Consider the following 11,346-nt stretch of genomic DNA (forward strand, 5'->3'; position numbering starts at 1 on the left):
GCAAGTACAACGAGAATATAATATGTTTGTGTGTGTATGAAATTGATCATCCTCCCTTGCCTACCTAGTGGTTCATTGATGTTTTTATACCCATGAACCACGCATATGAAAAGGGGTATATATGGAAAACACTATACGACCTAGTTTAGAGGCAATTATTCAAGATAATAGCCCTTGATAATTGATGGTGTCAAGTACTAGGCTATATATAGGGTATGAACATGCATTAATGTTGTTCGGGCATGTCTGTCTAGGCATTACTGTGCCTTCGGGAATGGGTTACTACAATTCAAAGCCAAATACAGATGTGTATGTGATGTGATGGGCTTGTTGGATTAACTGAGCTTCTCAGAGACTGCATCACACTTCCTAGGTCAAGCAAAATAGTGAACCATGCAGTGTAGTGCTAGAAGCCAAAGAAGAGATACTCGTTTGGAATTGGGAGACCCGGAGAGGATTTGTGGCTGATAAACTTTGGGCTGGTAAGTGTTGTGGCTCTTATCTAGTGTCGTATGCCAAGACCTGGTGCCATGGGGTGTAAGTTCTGCAATCCTAGTCCAATATATGATGCAATTAGTTGGGCTAAATTGTAAGGTGCTGATCCTGAACCCTGTCACATACCAACCATGCAATTTCTTCATTTGCTCTAAACAACCTAAGATTTTTTTTTTGTTTATCTTTTTTTTTAAATGAATTTCAAGAAATAACTAATAGCATATTACTATAGTTATTGTATTAGCAGCATAAATTTTCTTGTATATATATGAGGTAACTACTCATAAGAACATTATCGATGCTGAAGTTCTATCAGTCGAGTGATAGCAACTGATTCACTTTATGTCCTTCAATGTTGTATCCTAGCTGGCTTCAAATTAACATGCGGAATGCCTTCGATTTGAGTAACTAATTACTTTTAAAGTGCGGGTGATTTCCATTTAGTAAGAAAATTAGAGCCCTAAAAGGGGCCTTAGTGCTTTCATACAAAAAAGAGAGATGGACAACTTGGAGGTAGAGCCATGGTGTTCGATGCTGATGACAAGCCTATTCTAAAAAGGAGTTGCTGCTAGCTGTACTATTCACATAGCAAAGAGAATTTTCACTGTATCCTTTTAAGAAATGACTGGCATTATAAATTAAAGCAAGATAAGATTCTAATGTGAATGCATGCATGTATGATAAAGGGCACGCCATTTGAAACCTTTACTGTAACCTTTCTGTGAATTGTAAGTTAAAAGCAAAATGAGATTCTAGTTTGAATAAAATATGCTTAGTTGCAAGCTTCTATAGCCAATCCAGGCTAGAGCCTGCACGGTTGCGCCCATTATTAAGCACGAATACAAGTCCCCTAGGCAGGAGCAGCACGGAAAATTCTAGCTACTTCAGTTGAACTTTCATGCATTACCTAACCATTGAGCATATATATACGAGATGCAGAAGGTTTATTCAACAGAAAGGTCTTTTGTGGTTTCCAGCTAAAGCAAGATCGGAAACGGGGAGGGATTGAAACTTTCGGTTTGGAAGATTAATTCTGTATCAATGAAAGATACTTGTGATGAAGTCATAGTGCACCTCCAAAACCTTTAAACAACTGACATCCAGACAGCAGCATACAGAAATCTTAGAAGTGGAAGGTTTCATCTGATTACAGGTTATATCTCTATTACAGCAACAACAATTCGCAGGCAAGGTTCGAATTGATGGTTAGCTCTCTAAATGTAAGTTTTTATAGAAGCCAATTTGCCGTTCTTCATATGCATTTCCGGCTTCAGAAAATCTTAGAACACCCAAATGTCATACAACAAACTTCAAAGGCGGAATGCCGACCTTTGTTTTTTTGACAGTCGAATCAATCGAGGAGATTGAATTGATTGTCTTTTATCTAAAACGCTGCTTGCCTGTATTCAAGGGAGAATCCTTGATGCTTTTGGATGATACATTGGTATGCTTTTGTGTTCCTTCGCTCTTCTTCTTGCGCTTCCCTTGTTGAGACAAACGAGAGTGATAAGATAAAATGGCAAGGTCGTTTAGATCTTGCAATGGAGTGAGAACTTTCACAACTTCATCCATTGTGGGGCGGGAATTTGAATCTCTACTGAGGCAGCTGAAAGCCAACTGAGAAACTTTCTGGACCCCTTTAAGGGAGTAATTTAGCTCCAACCTGGGATCCACTAGCTGGTACATCTTTCTCTTGTCAGCTAAATAAGGTCGTGCCCATGCAACTAGATTCTGTTCACCACTAGGTCGCTTCTTGTCCATTGATCTTCTGCCTGTCAAAATCTCAAGCAGCACAACTCCAAAGCTGTAAACATCACTCTTAGATGTCAAGTGTCCTGGGAAAAAAAGAGCCAAATGTGCAATTTTGTTAGATCCCCATCAAGGACAGGCTCTGAATCCAAGCTTGAAACATGAATTCCATAGCTGCTTTTGTTATAGTTGGATCGACATGTACCATCTGGTACTGTATTTAAACCTCCAATTCGATGATTCACTTATGGTCTAAAATAGAAAGGTAGATGCTTCGACAAAGTTTCATTCATCAGCTGATGCTTTTCCTCTTTTGTATAGGAAGTAAAACTTGTTTTTCTAGTTGATTATGGATCATGAGGAAACGCAGGACTAACAAGTGATAATTTCAAACGAGTTTGGTCTGAAGTAGATATTACAGCTTCCATACCTGTCATCACATACTCTGGGGCAGATTAGCCATATGTCCCAACAACCCTGGTAGAAACATGAGTTTTGTCCCCTTGAGGCCCTGCTTTTGCTAGACCAAAATCTGAAAGCTTTGCATTATATTCCTGTAAAAGAATTTCCATATTCGGACTTCAGTCAAGAAAAAGATTCAATACAACCATTCATTGATATGGGTCACCACATACCGAGTCAAGCAAAATGTTTGAGGTCTTAAAATCCCTGTAAATAACTGGTTCAGGACCACCATGGAGAAAGGCCAACCCTTTTGCTGCTCCAAGTGCAATCTTAATCCTGTTGGACCATGGAAGAGGTATTGTCCCTTCAAAAATTATTTCAGCATCAGCATTTTCTTCATAAAACTAGAAAATGAACAAGTAATAATTTTTTAAAAAACTAGAAAATGAACAAGTAATAATTTTTTTTTTAAAAAAAAACCATTCGAGATTTTTAAAACATCGATAACATCAGTTCCCCAGAAATCCCAAACAATTTCATGTAGTAGCTAATCCACATTTTCAGTTTATTTCTTCTGGCTGATTTGATTCAGTAAATCATGACATTCGCTGTGAGATAAATTTAGACCAGCTTTGTCACTAGTGCTTTCCTTTCCAATTTCCATGACAAAAAAAATAACTGATAAAAACTCAGTATGAAACTCGATCAAATAAAATGATGCAGAAGCAACCTTCCATCACTATGAATCCTAGAATAAAACCTATAAGGTACACAGTCCTAAGGTAAAACAACTAAAATGAACGTCTTCCGAGGCTACGCAACAAGTCTATTCACATCATGACATTATTAGCTAATTTAGCCACACAATAATACGAGAAAAATTGGCAGAAAGAACAAGGAGAAATGGATTTCAAAGGAGAGAAAACAATCCTCCATGTATCATGTGATGGAAAACTAAGCCTATAAACATTTAGTAGGGAGATTCTGAAACAGAGATAGTAACCATAGAAATATGATTACATGAGAACAGAGAAAAGGCAACGAAATTGTTAAGACTTACTTCTAAAAAGATGATTTTCAAGACTTCCTCGTGTCATAAACTCATAAACAAGAAGCCGCTGATCATCCTCAATGCAGTAACCAATTAGCTTAACAAGATTAGGATGATGAAGCTGTCCAAGAAAATCAACTTCAGCCTGCAATAAGGTAAATTGTCATGATGTCACACTCTTACTTCTACCCATCCACACAACAATTTCTTTCTGACATCAATCTATTAACCCCCTGACATCAATCTACTAACCCTATGAAAGCAGATATTCTACTAACCACCCATTCTCTATGGCCTTGAAGACCATCTGGCTTTAAACTCTTCACCGCAACTGTGATTCCTGACCCAGGTTTTGCTGGTGCTGTCCCATTCTCCTCTATCCATCCTTTAAACACGTATCCAAATCCGCCCTCTCCAAGAATGCTATCAGGCCTAAAATTCCCGGTTGCTGATTTTAGTTCTTGAAAAGTAAACTGAAGTGACTGGCATGCAGATTTGTTATCTGTGGGTGGTGGATGAGGATTGTCAAAGGATAGTTGAGCTTCATTAGGCGCACATAACTCTCGATTACTTGCATTTAGATATCTTGTTTCAGAAGCTGCATCACCAGAATCAAAGTGAGACCCCTCTTTCATTATCAAGTTACATGCTTTATTACCAGTTTGATTGGTTTTGAGTACAAAGAGCATTGGAATTTGGAATACAAAATTCATCTTGAGCAAAGCAGGAGAAACTCAAATTCTGTTTTGTGACTCGTAAATAAGAGATTTTGTCATGTTTTCGATCATTATAACCTTGTGAATTGAAAATAGAACTTGCATTTCCGAATTCCGGCAAATCAAGAAGTTGATCTTTGAAAAAGAATCAACAAAAAAACCCATCTTAAGATCTATTGTCGTAATATCAAGCTTACCAAAATTTGATAGAATACAAGAAAGCCGGTTGAGATTATTTTGAGCTCAAATTTGAAAACTTCAACAAAAAGAGCTAACTTTCGACCGCTTTTAGAATCCAACTACATAGTCTATAGTGATCAAATAGCACAATAAATCAACATCATAGGATGAAAACAGAGGAGACCATTAGAAAATAAGCATGGAACACTTTGATACACACCTAGAATCAACAATTTGAGCTCAAAATCACAAAAGAAATGAAAATCTACAAGACATACCTGCATCATAAACAAGACTAGTACGAGGGATAGAGCTAGCAGAATCTCTAGAGGCAGAGGACTTGCGAGAACCTCTAACCCCACGTTTCAAGACAGGCCAGCAACCGCACTTGCTCTCCATAACTTTGTTTAGTTTCCTTGCTGGCTTCTTGTTTTCCAATTTTATATCAAGGGTTGTCACTATACTTGCATGGGATGTGATTGACAGGCGAGTAGGGATTGGTCATGGTTATGTCATGTGATGAGTAAACTGATGAAGAGAGAATTAGTAACAGAAGAAAAAGAAAGTGAGAGGGAGAGAGAGACAGGAAGAGGGATATGGAACTGTGAAGAGGAAAGAAAGGAATTGAAAAATGTTAATGCTGTTATTGTTTGTGTTAGAGCTGGCCTTGTTGCTCCTGTTGGAGATTGCAGGCATCATCATCGCCATCATCGCAGTGTGTACAAATAGAACTTTTTCCCACAACCTTTTATGTGGGGGATGGGAATTGCCCCTCTCTAACAATCAAAAGTCGCTATGTATGACAAGGTATTCCTAACATAGGCTATGTCCATAGAGACTTTGGCATGGCTTTCTATATATATATTTTTATATATAAATAGAATCTTTCCTGCTTTTAATGTTATGTTTGGTAACATGATTAAACCCCTGTTTTTATTTTTATTTTTTTCTAAAAAAATATTAAATCAATTTTTTAAAATTATTTTAAAGTTCTAATATAAAAAATATCTTTGCAAAAACATTATTTATTATTTTATTTTTTAAAAATGAACATTATAGTAACTCAGGAGTGTAATAATTTTTGTTTTTAGATGTATTTTAAAATACATTTTATTTGAAAAGATATTAAATTAATTTTTTTTCTAGATTTTTTTTTCTAACTTTGATGTAGCAATATAAAAAAAATATGAAAAAAAATATTTTAATACATTATCAAATTAAAAATACTTTTAAAAAACATTAAATTTTAAATATACACCAATAAACTGAAAATAACTCCCACAAATGTTGATGTTTTACATTGAAGGAGATTCATAATTTCCCCTCGAATGTTACTATTTGTCTCAAGAAATGAGACAAATAGTAACATTAAATATAAATATAGATAAAATTAAAAATATATTTTTAAAAAAAGTACACAAGAAATGAGACAAATAGTAACATTAAACATAAACATAGATAAAATTAAAAATATTTTAAAAAAATATATATATATATAAAATCATGATTTTAAAGTGAAACTTACTTGCAAACGTTTTCATTGGCTAGTCTAAAAAATATTTAGTATTATCATGAAACAAGAGTAATGTCTGTCAATAAATTTGATTTTTATAGCACAAGCCAATATTTCCATATATATTTTTCTAAAAGAATAAGTTTCTTGCTGAAGTGAGGATCTAATTAGGAAGAAAAATAAAAATATATCAGAAATTCTTTTGAAAGCTTGCTCTCGCCATGCATATTTCTGGACTTCTAATGCTTATGCTTTTAGATTATACGTTTCGAGCGCTGGACAAGACATGACACAGAAAAATATATAGTATATATTCTGAATATAATTTAGTAAGTTATGAAATGTTTGGTGTATAGTGTGGACAAGATAAAGATCGGTTCTTATCATGTCTAAAATTATTCTCAAAGTAAAAATATTGTCCTAACCTCGTGGTTGAGCTAGCTAGCTTGTCCAATATCATGGGACAAAAATCATTATTTTTTAATTTTTTATATTGCATATTATTTTTTAATTTTTTAGCTTGATAGACTAGAATTTGATCAATTTTACTAAAGTGAATATTTACATTTAGGGGCTTATATATTTCCAAAAACATTTTTGATCTAGAAACTAAACTATACATACCATAAATTAAAGTTTAGTACCAAAAAATTATTACTAGGGACTAAAATGTTTTAAGAACATGTGTTGAGTTAAAAATAGTCTAATTCAATCTCATCTAACGTTCAATCTAACAAGGACACAATTATTTTGATTTCAATAGAAATAGAGATAGCATATTGTCGGGCAGTCTTACATGTTTGGTGAATAAATGTATGATAATTAATGTATTAGGTTCACATATTTAAATTAAATCTTTCATAATCAGATCTTAATTGATCATCTAAACCCAAATCGATTATAAATAATGATAATTTTTTTTGTTTTCGTTTGACATAATTAGTGTGGGACAGCATGGTATATAAAAACCTAAGATATGCATGGCATGGGCTCACCAAGATCTCAATTCCTTAGCTTTCGAGTACAATACTCTTCTTTGCACAACAAACTGAGTGTATTTAGTGAAACCTGAGCTTAAAGATGGTTTCCATGCAAGGAGATTAGCAATAAGATCGATTTAGTCTCTACAAAACATAGTTTTTAAACATTACTCAACACAAGTTAATTTGAAGCAAATTTCGAATTATGAATTAGATGATTTGACTTGTCTTGATATGAATTAACATAACTAATTTTATTAACGAATTTTTAAAATTCTTTTCATTTTAAAAGAAGATAAAATCATCAGGTTTTACTGGATTTTAAGTCAATTTAAATTTTTAACTAGGCTATATTAAATTAATTATTTTTTAATTTTTATAAATAACCAAACCCATCTAATTCTAATTCTTGGATTAAATCATGTGTTAGACGGGTTTTAAACGAGTGACAAGAGGTTTAGTAGTAGTGGGTCAAAAACAATCAGAATTAATTAAACAATTCTTGGCCTGTATTATTGTTTGGTCAAAGCAAACATAGTCAAGGAGCATCATTGAGTGCAATCCCATCGCACACACTCTCTCTCTCTCTAGGCCATGAGATTGTAGATATTTATATATTCCTACGTTGATGGAGAATGCAGACCATAGGAGGCTTGTTAGAGGTGGTGGGTTTCTATCGAAGGGTGGTATTTTAAAAGGAGGGGGAGAAAAAAGGAGTGGGGGAGGGAGAGGGGGTGCTTGGTGAGAGGTCATTTCATCAACAACCATTTAACAAAATGTTACTTCTCTATGATGGATGCTTTGGACGATGAAAAGCAACGTGAGATCCTATTCTTTTTTCTACACTGTGCCTGCAACTTGACGAGATCCTTGTTGGACAAAAAGAGATGCCCATTGCCCCCACTACGTGTATTGACCCCCTATAGGACCCCCTCACCACCACATAGATTGGAGACTTAGAGAGAAAACACTTGCTACTTGCTAGCGTAGCCCACTCAGGATCATCATATTGGCAAACAAGTATCTTATTTTTAGAATTCCTTATTTAAGTTATCAGTTTTTATATTTGGTTTTTCTAATGGTTATAAGTTCGAATTTTTTTTATAATTACTGAAAGTTAATATCATTTTTAATTTTAAAATTCATAAAGTTAATATGATTCAAACACTTATATTAATAATAATAATAATAATAATAAAAGTATCCTATTTGTGAAGGTAAACCATATACTTGGTGCTGGAGAAGGGTCCAGATGCACATATTTTCAAGGAGAGGCGTTGCTCTGCCAACCATTTCACTGTATACGCCTTTTGGGATGGAGCATTTGCTAAATGGGCAGATTTTCGGCATCATCTAGGGCCCAAAAAGATATCGACACTCCCCTTCAAGCCATCAAACCCTATCTCCATGAACACGAGCTGCAAACAAAAATTACTGGTGCATTATCTCTGAGCTACCATTGATGGTTTGGCATGGAAATTCTCTTCCTTCTGTATTTGTGCAACATGGTTCTTTTGAGTATCTCGTTGGTGGATATATGGTTAGAAAGGGAACCAAACCAAGTGATTGACATGACTGGTTTTTTGCACACAACTTTGGAAGCCAAGAAATCAGTTTTCAACTGGTTAAGAAAAGTGTGTTGTCGATGTAATACAAGGGCAATGTGTGCTATCATTGGATTTATATCCTCTTATCATTGTTCTTCCTTTTTTCCATAAGTAATTCAACTACATGTTGCTTTCGGTGATCCACGCCTCTTTTAAGTTATGACACCCAGTTGATGGCCAAGTTGTGGGTTATAACATGCGATCATATCATCAAAGGAATACCACGGGAAGCAAAATTCCTCAACTTTTTGGCTGGTCAAAGATTGGATCATATTATTTAATTTATATATTCATAGATAACACAAAACCAAGAAAATCTTCATACAATCATTTAGTACTTTAGGACTGTAGACTTGGAGACTTCAGCCTTCGAGCAATGGTAATCTGCAGCATGAACTACAGGCTTTGCCTTATAGTGCATTTTTTAAAGAAATTAATCTGAATGCGTTAGTGAATCATTTTGAAAAAAAAATCCCAAAAAAATCCCAAAATTTCTAGAATTCTTTGAAATATTGTCGCACAATAATGAAACAGAGAGATCGTAATTTAGAGTCTTGAAACTTATCACGGTGTCTAAAATCTGATGGTGTTGTTTAAGGCTTGGGCAACTGAGTTTATGTTGACATGTGTTTATTTAATTTATGATATAGTGTTTTTTTAATTAATTTGATGTTAAAAATAAAATTATAACAAAAATTAATTATAAAAAAAACACTTAAGTTAACTCAGATTAATCAACTAAATTAATACCCCAGTCATAAGACGAAAACAACTTTATAAAAATCAAATCAAAACAAATTATAAAATCTAATTTCTATTCTACCTAATGTTGAAGGATAAAATTAAAAAAAATCAATTATAAAAATATAAAAAACTTGAATTAACCAAGTTAATTCATCATACTCACAGCCCGAGTCATAAAACTAGGATAAATTTATAAAAAGTTTAAAAAAATATGAAGTCCGATACATAATAAATTTAATTTTGAAGGATGTAATTGAAATTGAAAAATAAATTAAAAAGAAAACAAAAAACAACTCATAATAAACGAACTAAAACAAATCACAAAGTAAAATTTCCAATCAACCTAATATTAAAAGGTAAAATTAAAAAAAATCAACTAAAAAAAAACTCGAGTTAACTCGTAAAACTTGCAGTTCGAATCATGAGACTGTGATAACTTTATAAAATAAATTAAAAATATAATCAAGTTTAATTCCTAATAAATATAATTTTAAATGTTGAAAAACAAAAACCAAATGAAAAAAAAACACCACTCCAGTTGATAATGATTTAGAATACCCTCCCCTCTTTTAGTTTTATATTAATATCTTTTACAAATATATCTAAATATTTGTTATCATCAACCATCTTTATCATACTATCATCACTTACTATAATTATTATTATTTATTAATAAAATAACAATATTTTTTAATTTATTATTATTCCAAACTTTATCATTATTATTAGCATCATATCAATTATTATCATATCAATCATTATCATATTATCTTATTTACCATGACAATTACCATGGAGATATCATGATGCCACCAATTTACTATCATAATAAATATGTCATTTATTATCTTTATATTGAAATTAATAATATATTTTATACTTATTAAATTATATAAATTTTTTTTCTTAAAATAAAACAAATGGTAATTAATTTGTTTTCCTAAATAAGTTTGAAAATGACAAGAATTAAAAGTGGTGGAGTTCATGATTTAACAAAGCCATATCAAGTAGTTGGGCTCTTGTATAAAAGTTTATAAGGCCGAACGACCCCATCAAAGCAAAAGCCCAAACACCGACATGACCACCACCAGCTGGCCCTAACGGATATCTCACCGCCCAACTACCATCTAAAAAAACGTGTAAAACTGAAAACTTATTCAAGTCCATACCTTCTCCTTCTCCCATCGTCTTCACATATCCCTTGCGTATCCATGCCCTTGCCGTTAACTTTACTTTTGCTCTTCTTCTATCCCATATACTTTGAAATTCCCCATTTTACTCCTATATTTTCAATAAAGTCTCAATTTCACCCTTTCTTGGAAACTAATTAATTTAAATTCAACTCCTTTCAGGTCACGGGTACTATAATAAATATCATGGTAGTTAAATTCAATTAATTCATTTTAAATCAATAGCCTGGATTTATTTTTTTTTAAATAACTACCAAAAGTTTTTAAAAAATTATAATTACTCACCAATTGAATGAAACGAAATCATGAATATTAAAATTCAAATCAGTAGTCTGGATATTCTTAACATGATTATATCATATACTCTTAATTTAAAAAGAGTGAATCCAAATTAATTCTTACTTAATATCATGTTTTATTTTATTTTATTATCACTTTTATTTCATTATTTCCTCTCAAATCTATAATTTATTATATTACCTCAAAAAAAAATCTAAGAAAAAATCAAAATCCAGAATCGAAAACTAAACTAATCAAATATTGTTCTTCTGTAGCTGTAATGATTAGTACTAAGTAAATAATAAGATAACTTTTTGAAAATCATAAGGGCTATGTTAGAAAACGTAAGACTATATGGATGATAAAAAGACATTTGTAAATCTATAGGGGTACAAATGCAGTTTACCCTTTCCTTTTATAAAATAACCCAAAAAACA

The 11,346-nt window shown here is 32.7% G+C and overlaps 1 pseudogene; it reads right to left on the minus strand.

The window, feature by feature from the left end:
- Window positions 1-1,498: 1,498 nt before the first annotated feature.
- On the minus strand, window positions 1,499-5,416 carry LOC105121038 (receptor-like serine/threonine-protein kinase At3g01300; annotated as a pseudogene).
- Window positions 5,417-11,346: the final 5,930 nt, after the last annotated feature.

The sequence above is a fragment of the Populus euphratica genome, unplaced genomic scaffold (assembly GCF_000495115.2).
Source record: "Populus euphratica unplaced genomic scaffold, PopEup_1.0 scaffold31.1, whole genome shotgun sequence".
NCBI classification, from domain to species: Eukaryota; Viridiplantae; Streptophyta; class Magnoliopsida; order Malpighiales; family Salicaceae; genus Populus; species Populus euphratica.